This window comes from Choristoneura fumiferana, chromosome 26 (genome assembly GCF_025370935.1).
Source record: "Choristoneura fumiferana chromosome 26, NRCan_CFum_1, whole genome shotgun sequence".
NCBI classification, from domain to species: Eukaryota; Metazoa; Arthropoda; class Insecta; order Lepidoptera; family Tortricidae; genus Choristoneura; species Choristoneura fumiferana.
The window spans coordinates 3025126-3041380 of NC_133497.1; the positions used below are offsets into that span (position 1 = coordinate 3025126).

At 38.1% G+C, this 16255-nt stretch overlaps 1 protein-coding gene across 1 annotated transcript in view; it reads right to left on the reverse strand.

Annotated features, from left to right (window-relative positions):
• Positions 1–11723, reverse strand: part of LOC141442877 (glutamate receptor ionotropic, kainate 2-like) — a 60876-nt gene extending 49153 nt beyond the window's left edge. Inside the window, exon 1 of the mRNA XM_074108030.1 lies at positions 11577–11723. The gene's annotated coding sequence lies outside the window, so the exon portion shown is untranslated. The remainder of the gene's footprint in view (positions 1–11576) is intronic.
• Between the last annotated feature and the right edge of the window lie 4532 nt (positions 11724–16255).

The window sequence follows — 16255 nt, forward strand, 5'->3', positions numbered from 1 at the left end:
ACACACACAATCACACAAACCCATCTATCACCACCACAACACTACAACTGACGCGTTTCGAACTCAAACAGAGCCTCATCTTCAGAGTGACACAACCGTACACCATGCTACCAGTTGTTAGACTAACGAACAACAACCACCGTTTTAACTTGTCACTGTAACTCCCCAAGTAACCACATACGTTTTATGAAACAAAACAAAACTACCCACAAATTATTAAATAAATTTTTTAACCGTCCTTCAAAACTACCTTGATTTTTATTTATTTACTGTCAAGGCATGTTTTATTAACTACCATTGCTGAAATTAGATTAATTAGCAGATTAGATTTTTTGATTAATGAGCAGGTAAATTTAGTTTCATCTCCCTTGCTAGGGCTTGGATCTAATTTCAGCAATGGTAGTTAATAAAACATGCCTTGACAGTAAATTAATAAAATCAAGGTAGTTTTGAAGGACGGTTAAAAAATTATTAATAATTTGTGGTAGTTTGGTTTTGTTTCATAAAACGTATGTGGGTACTTGGGGAGTTACAGTGACAAGTTAAAACGGTGGGTTGGTTCGTTAGTCTAACAACTGGTAGCATGGTGTACGGTTGTGTCACTCTGAAGATGAGCTCTGTTTGAGTTCGAAACGCGTCAGTGTAGTGTGGTGGTGATAGATGGGTTTTGTGTGATTTGTGTGTGTTCTTACAGTGTGGAGGTGGAGGAACTGCATGAACACGCATAATTTTGCATAAGCTTAGCTATTGTAAGGTCGCGGGTGAGCAAGGAAATTATTTTAGTTCATTGATATGGACCTCCGCAAAGTAACGCCTGATTCAATAAATTATTTAAAAGTAGCTTAGTTATGCGAGTTGAATCGAACCTTGGTTTAAACGCCCCTGTCCCACCGCCGACGATGAGCGAGAAGCGAGTAGAGCGAGTAACTAGAAACGAGTGGGTGAGCAGCGAGAAGCGAGTGTAGTTTTGTAGCTGGCTGTAAGCGAGTGTTTCGCGTGCGACGGGCGATTACTCGCTCCACTCGACTCGCTCGTGCGGGGCGGCCGCCAAGCTGACATCGCTGAGCGAGTATCTATAGCTCAGCGAGTTTTATAGCTTTTCGCGGCGACAAAAGATATAAGATCGAGTTCTCACCGACAGTGTGAACAGCCAGCGATCAACTATTAATATATGTGCTCTTTTACTCACACAGGATCTTATATCTTTGTTCGTTTCTTGAGCGAGAAATAGTCGATAGCCAATCGTTTCCTCGCTGGCGGTAAAAAAGTAGGGTTGCCATACGTCCCGGTACGCCCCGGTTTGAAGCATGGTGTCCCGGCGTCTCGGCCGATAAGCAAATTGTCCCGGTTTAAAAATCATACTTATTTATTACCCCTAATGACTGGCTGGCTGGTAAATAATAATATGCTTATGATGAACACCACTAACAAGCTAAGCTACATATAACAGCCGATAACGTGCATTTTTTATTTTGAAGCGAAAAGCGTGTCTACGAACAGAGAACCCCACTGGCGAGTTGCTGGCATTGAATGACTGTGTTAAAAGTTGTTTTGTGTTTAGGCAAGCACTAAACCTTTAAAGTTACTTATTTTTGTAATAAAAGTTCCTTTTTTGTACCTTTACTACTTTTCCTTTAAATGTCCCGGTCTGCGTCCCCACACTTATGGCAATCCTACAATAAAGTCATTAATTTTGAAAGAGGGTATTACGACAGGCGAAATATCGATAGATGGCGTTAATACCGTGAAGTCCGTTTGACATTTCTGTCACGCTTGTGATTGGATAAATATCTAAATGAGCCAATCGCAAGCAAGACTGAAACGTCAAACGGACTTTGCGATACTAACGCCATCTAGCGATATTTCGCCGGTCGAAAAACTCATTCGCTTCATATTTTACGAAATAAATCAGTGTTTTCTACAGGTGATTGTTTTATTTTGTAATTATAGTTATTTAATACATGACTGAGAAAAATTTGGTTATCAGATATTTGATAATGAATAATAAGGTTCACAGAAATTGAAGGTCATGATATTTAATTAGATATGCCATTTTATGCTAAACTAACACTGTAAATCTTATATAATAACATTAAAGTGGTTTTTTTTGGTGATATTTTTTATAAAATTCGCGAATTTCGCGAAATGAGGGCTATCGTTTTTTGTCTTAGGTACTAGATGGCGCAACTGTTGCGTGAGGTTTTTAAGTATGGCTTCCAAAGTCTGTGATTACGGGCGTGAAAACAAAGTTTAGATTAAAATCATATTTAATACACCTTAAAACCGTACCATAAAAATATCGAGCATGCCACAGTGTTGCATAGTCCCCGTTTTGTTCGGAAAAGGGAGGACAAAGGTTTTCCGAAAGACAAAACTGTCTCAAAACTCAGACATTCATTGCCCCGGAACGCGTATTTGCCATAATTAATTCCAGATATGCAAAATATTCATAAAATTATTCTAATTATGAAAAAACCCGCTTAGCTCACCCAAAAACTATGAGATTTGACATTTCGGAGACCTCAACGCTACACTAGCGCCTCTAGTGGCGAATTCATACGCGATAGCCCTCATTAATTCGTAGGTGTCATTGCCACTCAAGGGAGATTTTTTTCCAAAATGGCCGCGCCACTTGACAGTAAATTTTAAATATGGCGCTGCCACTCCAAGGGTTAATCAAATCGCTGCTGCGTCTCTTTCGGTACCTGAATTGAAAGCTCTCGAACGTCATTGTTCACGGCAAATTACCCAATTCAGTGCCTTTGTTTAAACCACTGTTAATACCGCAACGACGTTATGACGTCACAGTAAAATACTAACCTTTTGTCATAGAATAAATATTTGTAGAGGCGAAACAAAAACAGTATTAGTGCTTTGTTTAAATAAAGAAGAAAAAATACGTTTATTCACAACAACACAAGGCAAAATAATATTATTACGAACTAAACTCACATTTTGTCTGTCCGTGACTGAATGCTCCTCTCGTCCACTCTAAGGTTGACTGGTAGAGATTAAAGGGATAAGTTCGCCTTTGTACATATATTTCAAAGAAAGAAAAAAAGAAAATACATTTATTCACAACACAAGATAACAATATTTCATTAATAATATTAATATTTCATTGTTTGTCATCTGTGTCTGTTTACTTATTTTGTATAATAAAGAGTTTAAATACATACATACATACTAGCTGTTGCCCGCGACTCCGTCCGCATAGAATTCTTTTATCGCCATCCCGCGGGAAATATACAATTTTTCGGGATAAAAACTATCCTATGTATCCCCGTATACCGAATTTTATCTAAATCAGTTCAGCGGTTTCGACGTGAAAAGGTAAACAAACAGACTTAACTTTCGCATTTATAATAATTAGGGGCTGTTTCACCATCCATTGATTAGTGTTAACTGGCGGTTAGGTGTGATGCCGTCTCTATTTGTTTTGTTCGAATAGACGGAGACGGAGTGATTTGTTTGCGAAATATTCAACTTTAAAGTGCAAATTTTCATTAAAATCGAGCGTCCCCCCCCCCTCTAAAATCTAAACCGGTGGGTGGAAAATTTTGAAAAAAATCAGGATGGTAGTAATGTAAATCAAACTTTCAAGGAAAACTATAACGGCTAAGTTTGCTTGAGAATTATTAGTAGTTTAAGAGTAAATAGCAGCCTAAGGTATAAAATATACCTAAACTTGGACGGTTCCGTATAAAATAGGAAATCCTTAGAAAAATATTACTTTTTTTTCCTAATGCCTACGGAACCCTACTTTGGGTGTGTCCGACACGCTCTTGCCCGGTTTTTATACTCATCCAATCGTGATACTTTCATCTAAATTATAAAGCCAAAATCAAACGAAACGTTATAATTTTGAATGCAAGAACATTTCAAATTAGCCAAGAGCGTAATTCAGGAAGTTTCTTATTACATTAGTTAGAAGTTTGTCCTGAATTCGAGATGAGATTAGTCCCGTTGAATTTTAAAATTTCACCCCACTAAGGGTTAGGGTTCGTTAGGAGGGGTTCACAATTCACGGGGATGTAGGTTAGTATCATTAGTGGTAGTTTTTTTTGACATTCATAAGTGCTTGTTATAGCCTAAATTGAAGAAAGATATTTTGACTTTGACTTTGATTACGTCTAAAAAGGTGGTCTAAATAGAAAATTAGCAATTGGTCCAACTAGCAACTTTTTAATTAATAAACAAACAAATAATATATACAATAATTAACTAAAGGTTGACTGGTAAAGAGAGATCCCTTCAAGGGATAAGTCCGCCTTTGTACAAGTATCTCAAAGTTAGTCAATTAAGTTTTGTTAATTTTCTTTTGTACGATAAAGAATTTACACACATACATTAACAAAAATAAATTAAAATAAAGTAGCAACTGCTCTAAAATTCTTTGACTCACAGTCGACGGAGCTCCGCTTCGGGGAGCTCCTATTCCGTGTGACTGAGGAACTCCTAATGGTGACCCTTCATCTGTGAATGGTGACCGCATCTGATAGTGACATCTAGCGGGTGGTAGAGGAACTAAAATTATTATTTATAAAACGTGTACAACTAACGCCATCTGTTGCGAACTTCCATAACATAACTAGGTACTATAAATTTGCGAAAGACCTGAACGTAAGACGCTTATGCATTGGTTCTAAAAGGTTTAATAGCTCGTATTGTTTCTGGCTCCATTGTTTAGCGCTGAAAGCAAGAAGTTCATTTAACTGATGCCATTAATTATAACGGTACGCTTCCATTATTTTAAAGCATAGCGGAGCGCTACAGAATCGGGCGTTCATATTTGTTCAGGATAATTCTTGGATACTTCCATGACAAAAATACTAACTGAGATATGGATGCACAGAAAAACCAGAAAAAGAGACCAGCACTGGGAATCGAACCCAGGTCCACAGCATTCCGTGCTGCGTGCTTTAACCCATACACCACTGCTGGACAGGAATCTAGACACGAATTTTTCCTATGCATACATATCTCGGGTTGCTTATTTCTACTTTGCTACTTAAGCAGCAGCACTAGCGACATCTATGTGGCGTCGACAGACGTCACACTCTTTCGGAACCAACCGCTCACCCAGACAAGAGATGTCGCTACTAAGCAATCAAATTATGATTGGTTTTTGGAGTCTTTTTGTATTTTTTATTTCAATTCCAAATTTCACAGAGAAACCCGCCGTAAAAGTAACAAATTTGGAGTTGAAATAAAAAATACAAAAAGACTCCAAAAAACCAATCATACTTCCAAGACTTCGAATTTAGTCCGTACATACGTTTAATGCTAACAAAAAATTAATAAAAATATTCAGAACGTGCGTGTGTGCTTGACCGCGATCGTATGGCGTCTGTCGCGGCACCGCGGCCGCGGGGCGCTCTTGAGTTTAGCACGGTGCATGCACCGTGTTCCGCTGTGTTTTACGGGTTACATATTTGAATATCGAAAGTTAAAATATCTACGGGTAAAATGTCGATGTTCAAAATATCGAAAATTAAAATATCGACTGTATCAAAATATCGAAAACTAAAATAACGAAAGTTTATTGTCGAATGGTTAGATAATCTACGTTCCAATATATCGAAAATATATTTATCTACAAAAGTGACATCGAAAGATATAAATATCGAAGTCCAAAATATCGAAGTACAGAGTATCGAATATCCTATGTATGAACTATCACGTGACAGGGTTGACGGAGCTATTCCGCTCAGTTGAGGTGCTTCGCGCCTTGACGCAATACTAACCTAACCTAACCTATTGAACATGAATTACCAAAAACATTTGGTTCGGTTAGGTTAGAACTGTGACCACAACAACGCACGAGCCGAGCGAGCGAAGCGAGCGTGCCGCGGCAGCGGCCGGCGAGTTCTAAAAATGACTAGATTATGTAAATAAAATGCTATTAAGAGAAAGGACGAATAAATAAAGCAGATTTGTATGTACGATATTTTAATTTTCGACATTCAAATATGTTGACATTTACAACTTAGATATATGGCTATCGATATTTTACTCATTCGATATTTAAATCAATCGACAATACAATACAATACAAATATTCTTTATTGCACACCATAAAGCAGTAAAAATACTTATAATTCAATCTTAGACATTTTGACATTTTGGTAATATGTAACCGTTTTACGGTGTCTCCCTCATATTAGTTGCAAACATTATAATACATATAGCGGAATAGCGACTATGCTGAGTAATGCTTTACAATCGTGAGCTGTATGACCAGTGGCGTAACGTAGTGGGGCGAGGGGGGCGGCCCATTTAGGGGCGGCAAAATTCAATCCTATTCAAAGTCAAAGTCAAAATATCTTTATTCAATTTAGGCTATAACAAGCACTTATGAATGTCAAAAAATCTACCACCGGTCTACTAATCCTACTATTTCCTACATTCCTACTATTCCTACTATCCTACTAATTATAAATGCAAGTTTGTAAATCTGTTTGTTAGTTACTTCGTCACGTCTAAACCACTGAACCGATATAGATAAAATTCAGTGTACAGATAGTTTGAGTCCCTGAGAAGGACATAGGATAGTTTTTGTCCTGAAAAGTTCATAGTTCCCGCGGGGTAGCGGTAAACGAATTCTGCGCGGACGGAGTCGCGGGCAAAGGTTAGTAGTATCTTGATAATAATATACCTACTTATTTCACATTTTTGTCGACCCTATGATCAAGACCCAATTAGATTGAGCACGAAATATTTCTTTTACTTATAAGTACCTACTGTGACGAAATCGGGGAATCCCCTTTCTATAAATAATTCATCGTCGTCCCTATATACGTCCCACTGCTGGGCACAGGCCTCCTCTCAGAACAAGAGGGCTTGGGCCATAATAGTTCCCACGCGGGCCCAGTGCGGATTGGGAACTTCGCACGCACCACTGAATCGCTTCGCAGGTTTGTGCAGGTTTCCTCACGATGTTTTCCTTCACCGCAAAGCTCGTGGTAAATTTCAAATGTAATTCCGCACATGAATTTCGAAAAACTAAGAGGTGCGAGCCGGGGTTCGAACCCACGACCCTCTGCTTGAGAGGCGATAGATCAAACCACTAGGCCACCACGGCTTTCAGTAATTCATACTAATATTATAAATGCGAAAGTGTGTGTGTTTGTATGTTTGTCCGTCTTTTACGTCGAAACGGAGCGACGGATCGACGTGATTTTTGGCATAGAGATAATTTATGTGCCAGAGAGTGACATAGGCTACTTTTTATCCCGGAAAAATGCACAGTTCCCGAGGGAGCAGCACGCGATAACCGAATCCCAGAGGGCGAAGCCGCGGGCAAGAGCTAGTAAGGCAATAATGACATCTTGTGTACTAAAGTTTTTTTTTTATTAAAATACCAAAATAGGGAGGGTGGCCAAATTTTTTTCCTCCCACGCTACGCCACTGCCTTATAATACGAATATTAATTAACACTTGAGTGAGAGGGACGGTACGATACGAACTCCGGTTTTCGTTATTATTATTTTTTATTAAATATTTTTGTTATTATTATTGTTATTGTTTTGTATTTTTTTTCTTTAATCTTATATTATAGTTTTTAAGTATTTTATTCGTAAATGATTTTCTGCCAAGTTTCTTGCGGCGCATTCTTCTTGGCAATGATGGTCTTTCCGAAAGCGCTGGTAGTTTAAAAAATGACGTGTAAAAGTGCCCATTGCGGCCTATTTGAATAAATGATTTGAATTTGAATTTTTGAATTTGAATTTCGTAGTGAACCCCCTGCTTCGTTCTGACTTCAATAAGAGCGCGTCCTTAAGCAAATTCTGTTTACAATTCAACGTGTGAATACCTTGATGAACTATGAAGCGTCCAAACTTCGTGATATTGTAGAAAGAAAACAAAACCATTAGTTCTGATTGCACAAGTTTGTAAACAAGAACCAGGATAACGCCGGACCTGCTCACTGAGGGTTAAGTGGAATCAAGGGCAAAAATATGTATACAGGACAAAAAAGTGACTTCCCGTGTACAGACAAATTAGAAAGTTAATCTTTCCCGGCCGGCTCACGCATGGCCGGTTTTTACAATTCTAATGTTTGTCTGTCTGTACTCAAATCTTGCAAGTTGAATTTGACCCACTGCCAGTAGTCGGATTGACTTGAAATTTGGCATAAATACTATATAAATCTGGGCATTAAAATCTGTGAAACACACCTTTGTTACACACAGAGTGTGGGCTATTAACATTGGATAGGTCTTCTAAAACCATTGGGGGTTTACCACGACAATTTTTAAATTCAGTTATCTGTTTGTGAAATATTTAACTTTAAAATGCCCCCGTCCCTCCAAAACTGAAACTATTGCTTTGAAAAATTGGAAAAAATTCATGATGGTAGTAAATATATAAAATTTACAAGAAAAACTACTCGTATAATGGTCAAGTTCGCTTAATTAGTAGGTAGTTTAAGAGTAAATTAGCAGCCTAAGGTATATAACTTAAGAAAATTTCATACAAAATGCAAAAATTTTAGAAAATTATTACTTGATTTTTTAATACCGGCTACGGAACCCTATTTTGGGCGTATCCGACACGCTCTTGGACGGTTTTGATCTCTAGGAAAACGCGTGTATTCGAGTTTTAGTCCGAGAAAAATTCGGTCGGCCAAATAATTTTTACCCGACTCTCCGAAGGACATTTCTTATTATTTTCAGTGGCAAAAGGTTAAAAAAACCGGGCAAGTGCGAGTCGAACTCGCGCACCGAGGGTTCCGTACACATTTATAGGTATTGTAAGTAAACCGGAATCGTGTCTTGAAGGTATTTCTCGCTTTTTCCGAGTGATTTTATACATCCAGTGTTTGCAAAATGTACGCTGTGTGGGGTCAGATTATATTGGTCATGTTGGAAATATAGGATCATAAGCTTCCTTTACAGTGTCTCAAACGTCTTAAGTGACGTTGATTGATAGAGTATCTGTCAAATCTTATTTTATTAATTTGGTACTTCGCTTTCGCCTCTCTTCCCTTATGGACGCTGCTCGCTACCGTACGTGTGCCTTTAGACTCTGTTGATAAACCTATTTTCATCTCTAGTATATAAGTAATTAATTGTGTACTATATGCTGAGACATTATACAGCGGTGAATATAAACGTGTGGAGTTTAATTTCAATCCAATCAAGAAATCCTGTTGGCAATAACTTCTATTCATCTGCTGCACCGATCCAGGCTCTAACAGGTCATTGATATTTACAGACAGACAAAAAAAATCAAGATTTTCAGACTTTTCTAGTTGGTTGTGTTATAATAGCTACCTTTATACCAAATTACAATATTCTAGTTCACGGGAAGTACCCTGTAGGTTTTGATTCCCTTGGGAGTTTCGAAAATTTGCGGATATTTGCAGCATAAACGGCTGCATCTTTTGATTGCGTTGGCTTAGAAGTTTGATTTTTTCACAGCTCCAAGGGACGGTAGACCTGAGTATTTGATATAAATTTCAGCTTGATACCTCCACGCGTTCCCGAGAAAAAGGGTCTTGACAGACAGGCAGACGGACAAAAAGTGATCCTATAAGGGTTCCGTTTTTTCCTTTTGAGGTACGGAACCTTAAAAAGATTAGATAATCACATGCCCCTGTTTTAAACCGTTAATCTGTTCATTTAGTGTGTCAGGTACAGTCAACCGCAAAGATATCGATACGGCGAATTTGACACAAGTATACACGACTTTATTTACTTAACGTTAAGGTCGTGTTTATTGTTGTAATTTTAGCCGTATATCTTAGTTCCTGTACAGTTTTCGTTCAGAAACCATAGCAGTGCTGTATTGGGTTACAAGATTGCGTTACATTACCGCGATCACCCGCAAGCTGTGACGTAAAGCATGCTTTCAATGTACATTGCGCGGTTGAGACGCTTGTCGCTCAGTGGTTATCTGCCAAAACACGTAATGGACAGAGAACATGTTCGTCTCGTTGATTGTCGCGTGTGGCCCAGTCGTTAGGGATGAATTCACGCAACTTTACTTAGCCAAGGAAGTTGCAGATCTTTAAGGTTTTTCTAAATAATACCGAAAGTAGAATACGTTGAAAAAAAAAATGCAAAAAAACCTGACTGCACTAAAAATAGTTTTTTTAGTTTATTTTTAGGGTTCCGTACCTCGAAAGGAAAAAACGGAACCCTTATAGGATCACTTTGTTGTCCGTCCGTCCGTCCGTCTCTCAAGACCCTTTTTCTCAGGAACGCGTGGAGGTATTAAGCTGAAATTTATATCAAATACTCAAGTCAACCAAGCCGTGGTGGCCTAGTAAGCCGTGGTGGCCTAGTGGTTTGACCTATCGCCTCTCAAACAGAGGGTCGTGGGTTCAAACCCCGGCTCGCACCTCTGAGTTTTTCGAAATTCATGTGCGGAATTACATTTGAAATTTACCACGAGCTTAGCGGTGAAGGAAAACATCGTGAGGAAACCTGCACAAACCTGCGAAGCAATTCAATGGTGCGTGTGAAGTTCCCAATCCGCACTGGGCCCGCGTGGGAACTATGGCCCAAGCCCTCTTGTTCTGAGAGGAGGCCTGTGCCCAGCAGTGGGACGTATATAGGCTGGGATGATGATGATAATGACTCAAGTCAACTGTCCCTTGGAGCTGTGAAAAAACCAAACTGCTAAGCCAACGCAATCAAAAGATACAGCCGTTTATGCCGCAAATTTTCGGAACTTGCAAGGGAATCAAAACCTACAGGGTGCTTCCCGTGAACTCAGAATCTTGAAATTAGGTACGGAGCAACGTCTTATATTAATTACAGCTTAATAACTTCACGTTCCACGTGTTTCTGAGCAAAATGGTCGTGACAGACGGCCGGACGCCATAGTTATATCCTAAGGGCTACCGTTTTTGCCTACTGTGGTACGGTACCCTAAAAATACGAAATATCAAAATAATGTGTAGTAAAAAAAAATGGCAAATAATAATTCTTAATTGTGTGCAATGATTTTAACTATCAATCCAAAAGAAAATAGAAGCCACGGAGTTTCATTTCACAAAAATAATAACACATAAATATAATTCTAACTTTTAAAATTACGTATAAAAAAGTAAATAGTATAATTCTAACTTTAAAGTTAGTAGTTATAAAAAAAACTTTTTTGTTAATACAATACCTATCACATATACAAATAAGTACGTTTCATTCAATTAAATGTATTTACTTAGATAAAAAAGCAAACGTATTTTCGATTTTATTTTACCGATGAGACTGAAGTGACCAATATTTTTTTTTATCTAGTAGGTATAAATAACAAACAATACAGTAATAAACAAAGCAGTCAATAAACACACAAAATACATAAGTACATCAAGTATAAATGTAGTTTAGTAAATTTAATAGTACATTTTAACTCTCTAAGTATCTCAAAGAATATTAGGTATTTAAGAGCTATTTTCTGAGAAGTCTAAAGAAATTCACTAATAAATGAAGACCACAGAGTAATTTTTAAGAATTGCTGTGAAAATTCCAACTGCCGATGTTTCACGCAAGCAAAGCCACGGGTTGATACCAGTCTATAATAGAAAACAATCCGTTCCAATCATATACCGGAACGTTCATACATACCATCAAAACATCATTTCTTCTGAGCACATACACAAAACAAACGCTATGCTGTCAATTCACATCACTGGCCACTTAGTAACGCATTTTTTCTGTATTTAACATGTTTTTTTACCGATTTTAGGTCACAACACGCGATACATGGACGCGTCCCGCTGAGCCAGGGGTTTCTACTGATTATTTTATAAAAAGCTATACGTAGTTATGTAGAATTATACAAGGACACCCGAGCAATCCAAAATGTACTTTAATAACATCGCTATGGGTGTGTTTCTCTTTAAATGTTTTCTAGGGAAACTCAGTGATACTAAAGGAAATTAATCAAGTGATTTTCAGCTGCAATGCTTAGGATATTGAGTTGGTTTTGCTGTGTTCGTGGTACAGGGTAAATTTCCTTCACCCCCATCTCCTATTCTTAACTAGGGACGGGAAAATGAGGGGTGTGTGTAACAACAAGTTGTTTTTTACCGGTCGTTAATGTAACGTTATACACTCAATAGTAGATTGTACAACAAGAGCATAAAACGAGCCATTTTACCCGAGACGTTCAAATAGCTATAGATTACTGGTTCTCGTACTAAGGTATCGATTGTTTTAATAATTGTGAGGAAATTAAATAGCAACAGTGGAAACAATTGTTCACTTACTAGGTACCTTTTATTTTTCATGCATTGCTATATAATAATAAGTTTTTAGTTATATTGTTTTTATTGATTTATTTTGATTGATTTTTAGTTTTACATAAAATAAAAATTATGAAAAAAATATGTAGAAACTTCTTTGTTTGTGGCTGTTTATAAGTACCTAATTGCCTTGGTCTTAGACGAAGATTTTACTTTATGTACTAGAGCATAAAAAAACATTTTATGTGCATAAACACAAACTTTACGAGCGTGAAAAAAATACATGACCATTGTTTAGCTTACTAGCTTAAATAACCCATTTAATGGACATTCAAAAATAATAAGTATCTTATCAAAAAACATTCACAAGAAAAATAATGTGTGTGTTCTTACACTGTGGAGGTTGAGGTGCTGCATGAACACATATTTGTTGCATAGATGTAGCTATCATAAGGGCGCAGGTGAGCAAATTAATTGTTTTAGCTCAGGAACATATGACATGATGATATGATTTACGAGAAGTAAACTCCTTTAAATAATCTGACACCAGCAGGGGAGGGGGGGAGCCCAGACAGAAGGGACGGTCATAGTTAGGCAACCTGAGGCGTGCCTAACGCCCTAACGTTCGCGGTCGCATTCGCCATTTCCTTCTACCTTCGCTTATACTATATTAGCGTTTACCCGCAGTTTCGCACGCGTAAATCATTAGATACAGCAGTTGAATTGAAACTCCGGGGTTTTATTAAATTCTCGTGGGAATTCACTAAAATTACATCGTGGTTTTCATTGACGTTAAATTAAAACACCCATGCCAAATTTCATGACTAAACCCAGCAGATGTTATTTCGACATTTTATCCCTATCCCGTAGGAATATCGGGATAAAAAGTAGCTATGTGTTATTCCAGACGTCCAGCTACCTACACACCAAATTTTATGACTCTAAGCCCAGCGGTTGTTATTTAGAGATTTTATTCCGATCCCGTGGGAAAAAGTATCCTATGTTTTATAAACTAACTTTTTGCAAAATTTCATCCAAATCCGTCCAGCCGTTTCAGCATGAAGAAGTAACAAATGTACTCAATCACTCACTCACAAACTTTCACATTTATAATATTATATAGTAGGATGACAGAAGAAGTGGTGAAAACGATTGTGAATCCAAGCATGTTAAAGCAATAAGGCCTCTAGCGATGTCAGCCACTTGTCGTTGAAGTTATGCGCTGTCGCAGCCAGGAACACCAGCTAAACGTCATGCAATCAAGTGAGAGCAAGACAAAACGACATATAACATAAATAACTAATTCTTACAAGTTCTTAAGCGTAAAACAGAGTACTAACTAAATGCCCTACTTTCCACCATTTCCCTCTTCTTGTGCATTGTTGTTAGTAAGTCAAGTACCTACTTACCTAAGTTTGTTAGTAAGTTAGTTAGCAGTCAAGTAATAGACGCAAAATGTAGATAATCGAGAGGGTGGAGGAGCGGTGCCTCCTACATAGGCTTTTTCAAGCTTAAAAGGAGGTCCCGGCCACTATTGTGTAGTCTTATTACCTACCAAACAAAAAAATTCATGTTTAGGGTTCCGGAGCCAAAATGGCAAAAACGGAACCCTTATAGTTTCGCCATGTCTGTCTGTCTGTCTGTCCGTCCGCGGCTTTGCTCAGGGACTATCAATGATAGAAAGCTGTAATTTGCACGGATATATAGGTAAACTATGCCGCCAAAATGGTACCTCCATAGACGTAAAGTGGGGGTGTTTTTTTTCTCATCCAACCCTATAGTGTGTGGTATCGTTGGATAGTTTTTCATTAAAATCGAGCGTCCCCCCCCCCTCTAATCTAAACCGGTGGGTGGAAAAATTTGAAAAAATTCAGGATGGTAGTAAGTATATCAAACTTTGAAGGAAAACTATAACGGCTATGTTTGCTTGAGAATTATTAGTAGTTTATGAGTAATAGTAACCTAAGGTATAACATATAAACTTGGAAGATTCCGTATAAAAATACGAAATCCTTAGAAAAATATTACTTATTTTTTTCGTAATGGCTACGGAACCCGGAATGGCTACGGAATGGGAACGGTATTTTGGGCGTGTCGACACGCTCTTGGTCGGTTTTTTTTCGTTTTATGTGATGCTCATTGACACAGGGAGCTCCAGGCCGTGACGGCCAGTGGACGTCCGCGGTGTCACTTCATGCTCCCGTTACGTCGCTCAATGGCAACGAGGGAACTCGCTCGTATAGTTTTTAGTAAGTGGCTGTTCTCACATCGAGGATTAAAAAGGATCACATTTCGTTTTTTGTCTCACTAGATGGCGCACTGTCGCGTGAGGTTTTTAAGTATGGTTTGAAAGTCTGTTATTACGGCGTGAAAACAAAGTTTACATTAAAATCATATTTATACACCTTAAAACCGTACCATATAAATATCGAGCATGCCACAGTGTTGCATGGTCCCTGTTTTGTCCGGGAAAAAGGGAGGACAAGAACGCATATTTGCCATAATTAATTTCAATATTGCAAAATATTCACAAAATATTCTACTTATAAATAAACCGCGTAGCTCACCCAAAAACTATGAGATTTGACATTTCGGAGACCTCACACTACACTAGCGCCTCTAGCGGCGAATTCATTCTCGATAGCCCTCATTGGCTTTTGAAATAACTGAATCAAATTTCGCGTTTGTTTCGTTTACAAAATTTAACCGTTAACCAACCGGTATTTCCCATCCCTAATCAATGTTGCCACAGCAAAATGCGAATTCACGCTCTATTTCTATTACTTATGCTTATGTTTTTTACTAATTAGGATTGGTACTTGAGGGTTAAATCGCGAGGTCTTGTTGATTCGATGTACCCACATCAACCCTTCGGCCCTGTGTTTATGAATTAAGAAAAACATCAATTTAAGTGATGAGAATGACCGTGATTTTGCAATCATTTAGGGGCTTTTGGGTTGATTGAGATGTTTTGAAAGATAAACATGTTTAAAGGGTTGAGTTGAAAAGGAAGGTTTTTTTTTATTTATGACGGGACGAAGGTCCGTTTTGCTTGGTGTTTGTGTACGATAATAATGTTTATTTTCTCGGAAACGGTTAGACCGATTTAGATACGGTTTTCTGTAAAAGATTGATTATTTTTTGATAGGTGTTATGAAGTTCACCGATTTTTTCCTAACAGGAATTTAACTTTTTCTAATCGATTTCCTACGGCAAAGAACTTTTTAGAACTATATATAATTACTTTGCTCACCCGCGACCTTACGATAAAAAGTGTGCAGCAAATGTGTGTTCACCACACTACGCTCACGCGTTTCGAACTCAATCAGAGTTCATCATGAAAGCAACACAACCCTTCACCATACTACCAGATGTTAGACGTGTTTTCAAATGTAAGCGGTTTGTTTTTCGTATATGTTGCATAGACATAGCTATGTATGTACCTATAAGTAGCATATAGTAATGTTGCGGGTGAGCAAAGTATACTTAATCGTTTTATGGTGCATTGATATGGACCTCCGCAAAGTAACGCCTGAATCAATAACTTACAATTTTTTAGGGTTCCAGGTAAGATAACTACTGAACCGTACCTATTTAATATTGCTACACTATCCGTCTGTCTGTCACAGGGATGTATCTCAAGAACCGTAATATAGATAATTTTGTACTATTAGCTACAGTGTTATGTGTGCCAGCGAACTGTCAAGGTTGCCCATCGTCTATGCGTTACTGTTATCATATCATACTGGAATAGGGCCTTAGGGCATATTAGGCAAAGCTGTGCGCAGAGGGCGACACTAGCGCAAACCTCCATGACAACGTCAATGAGGGCTATCGCGTATGAATTCGCCACTAGAGGCGCTAGTGTAGCGTGAGGTCTCCGAAATGTCAAATCTCATAGTTTTTGGGTGAGCTACGCGGGTTTATTTATAATTAGAATAATTTTGTGAATATTTTGAAATATCTGAAATTAATTATGGCAAATATGCGTACCGGGGCAATGAATGTCTGTGTTTTGAGACAGTTTTGTCTTTCGGAAACCTTTGTCCTCCCTTTTTT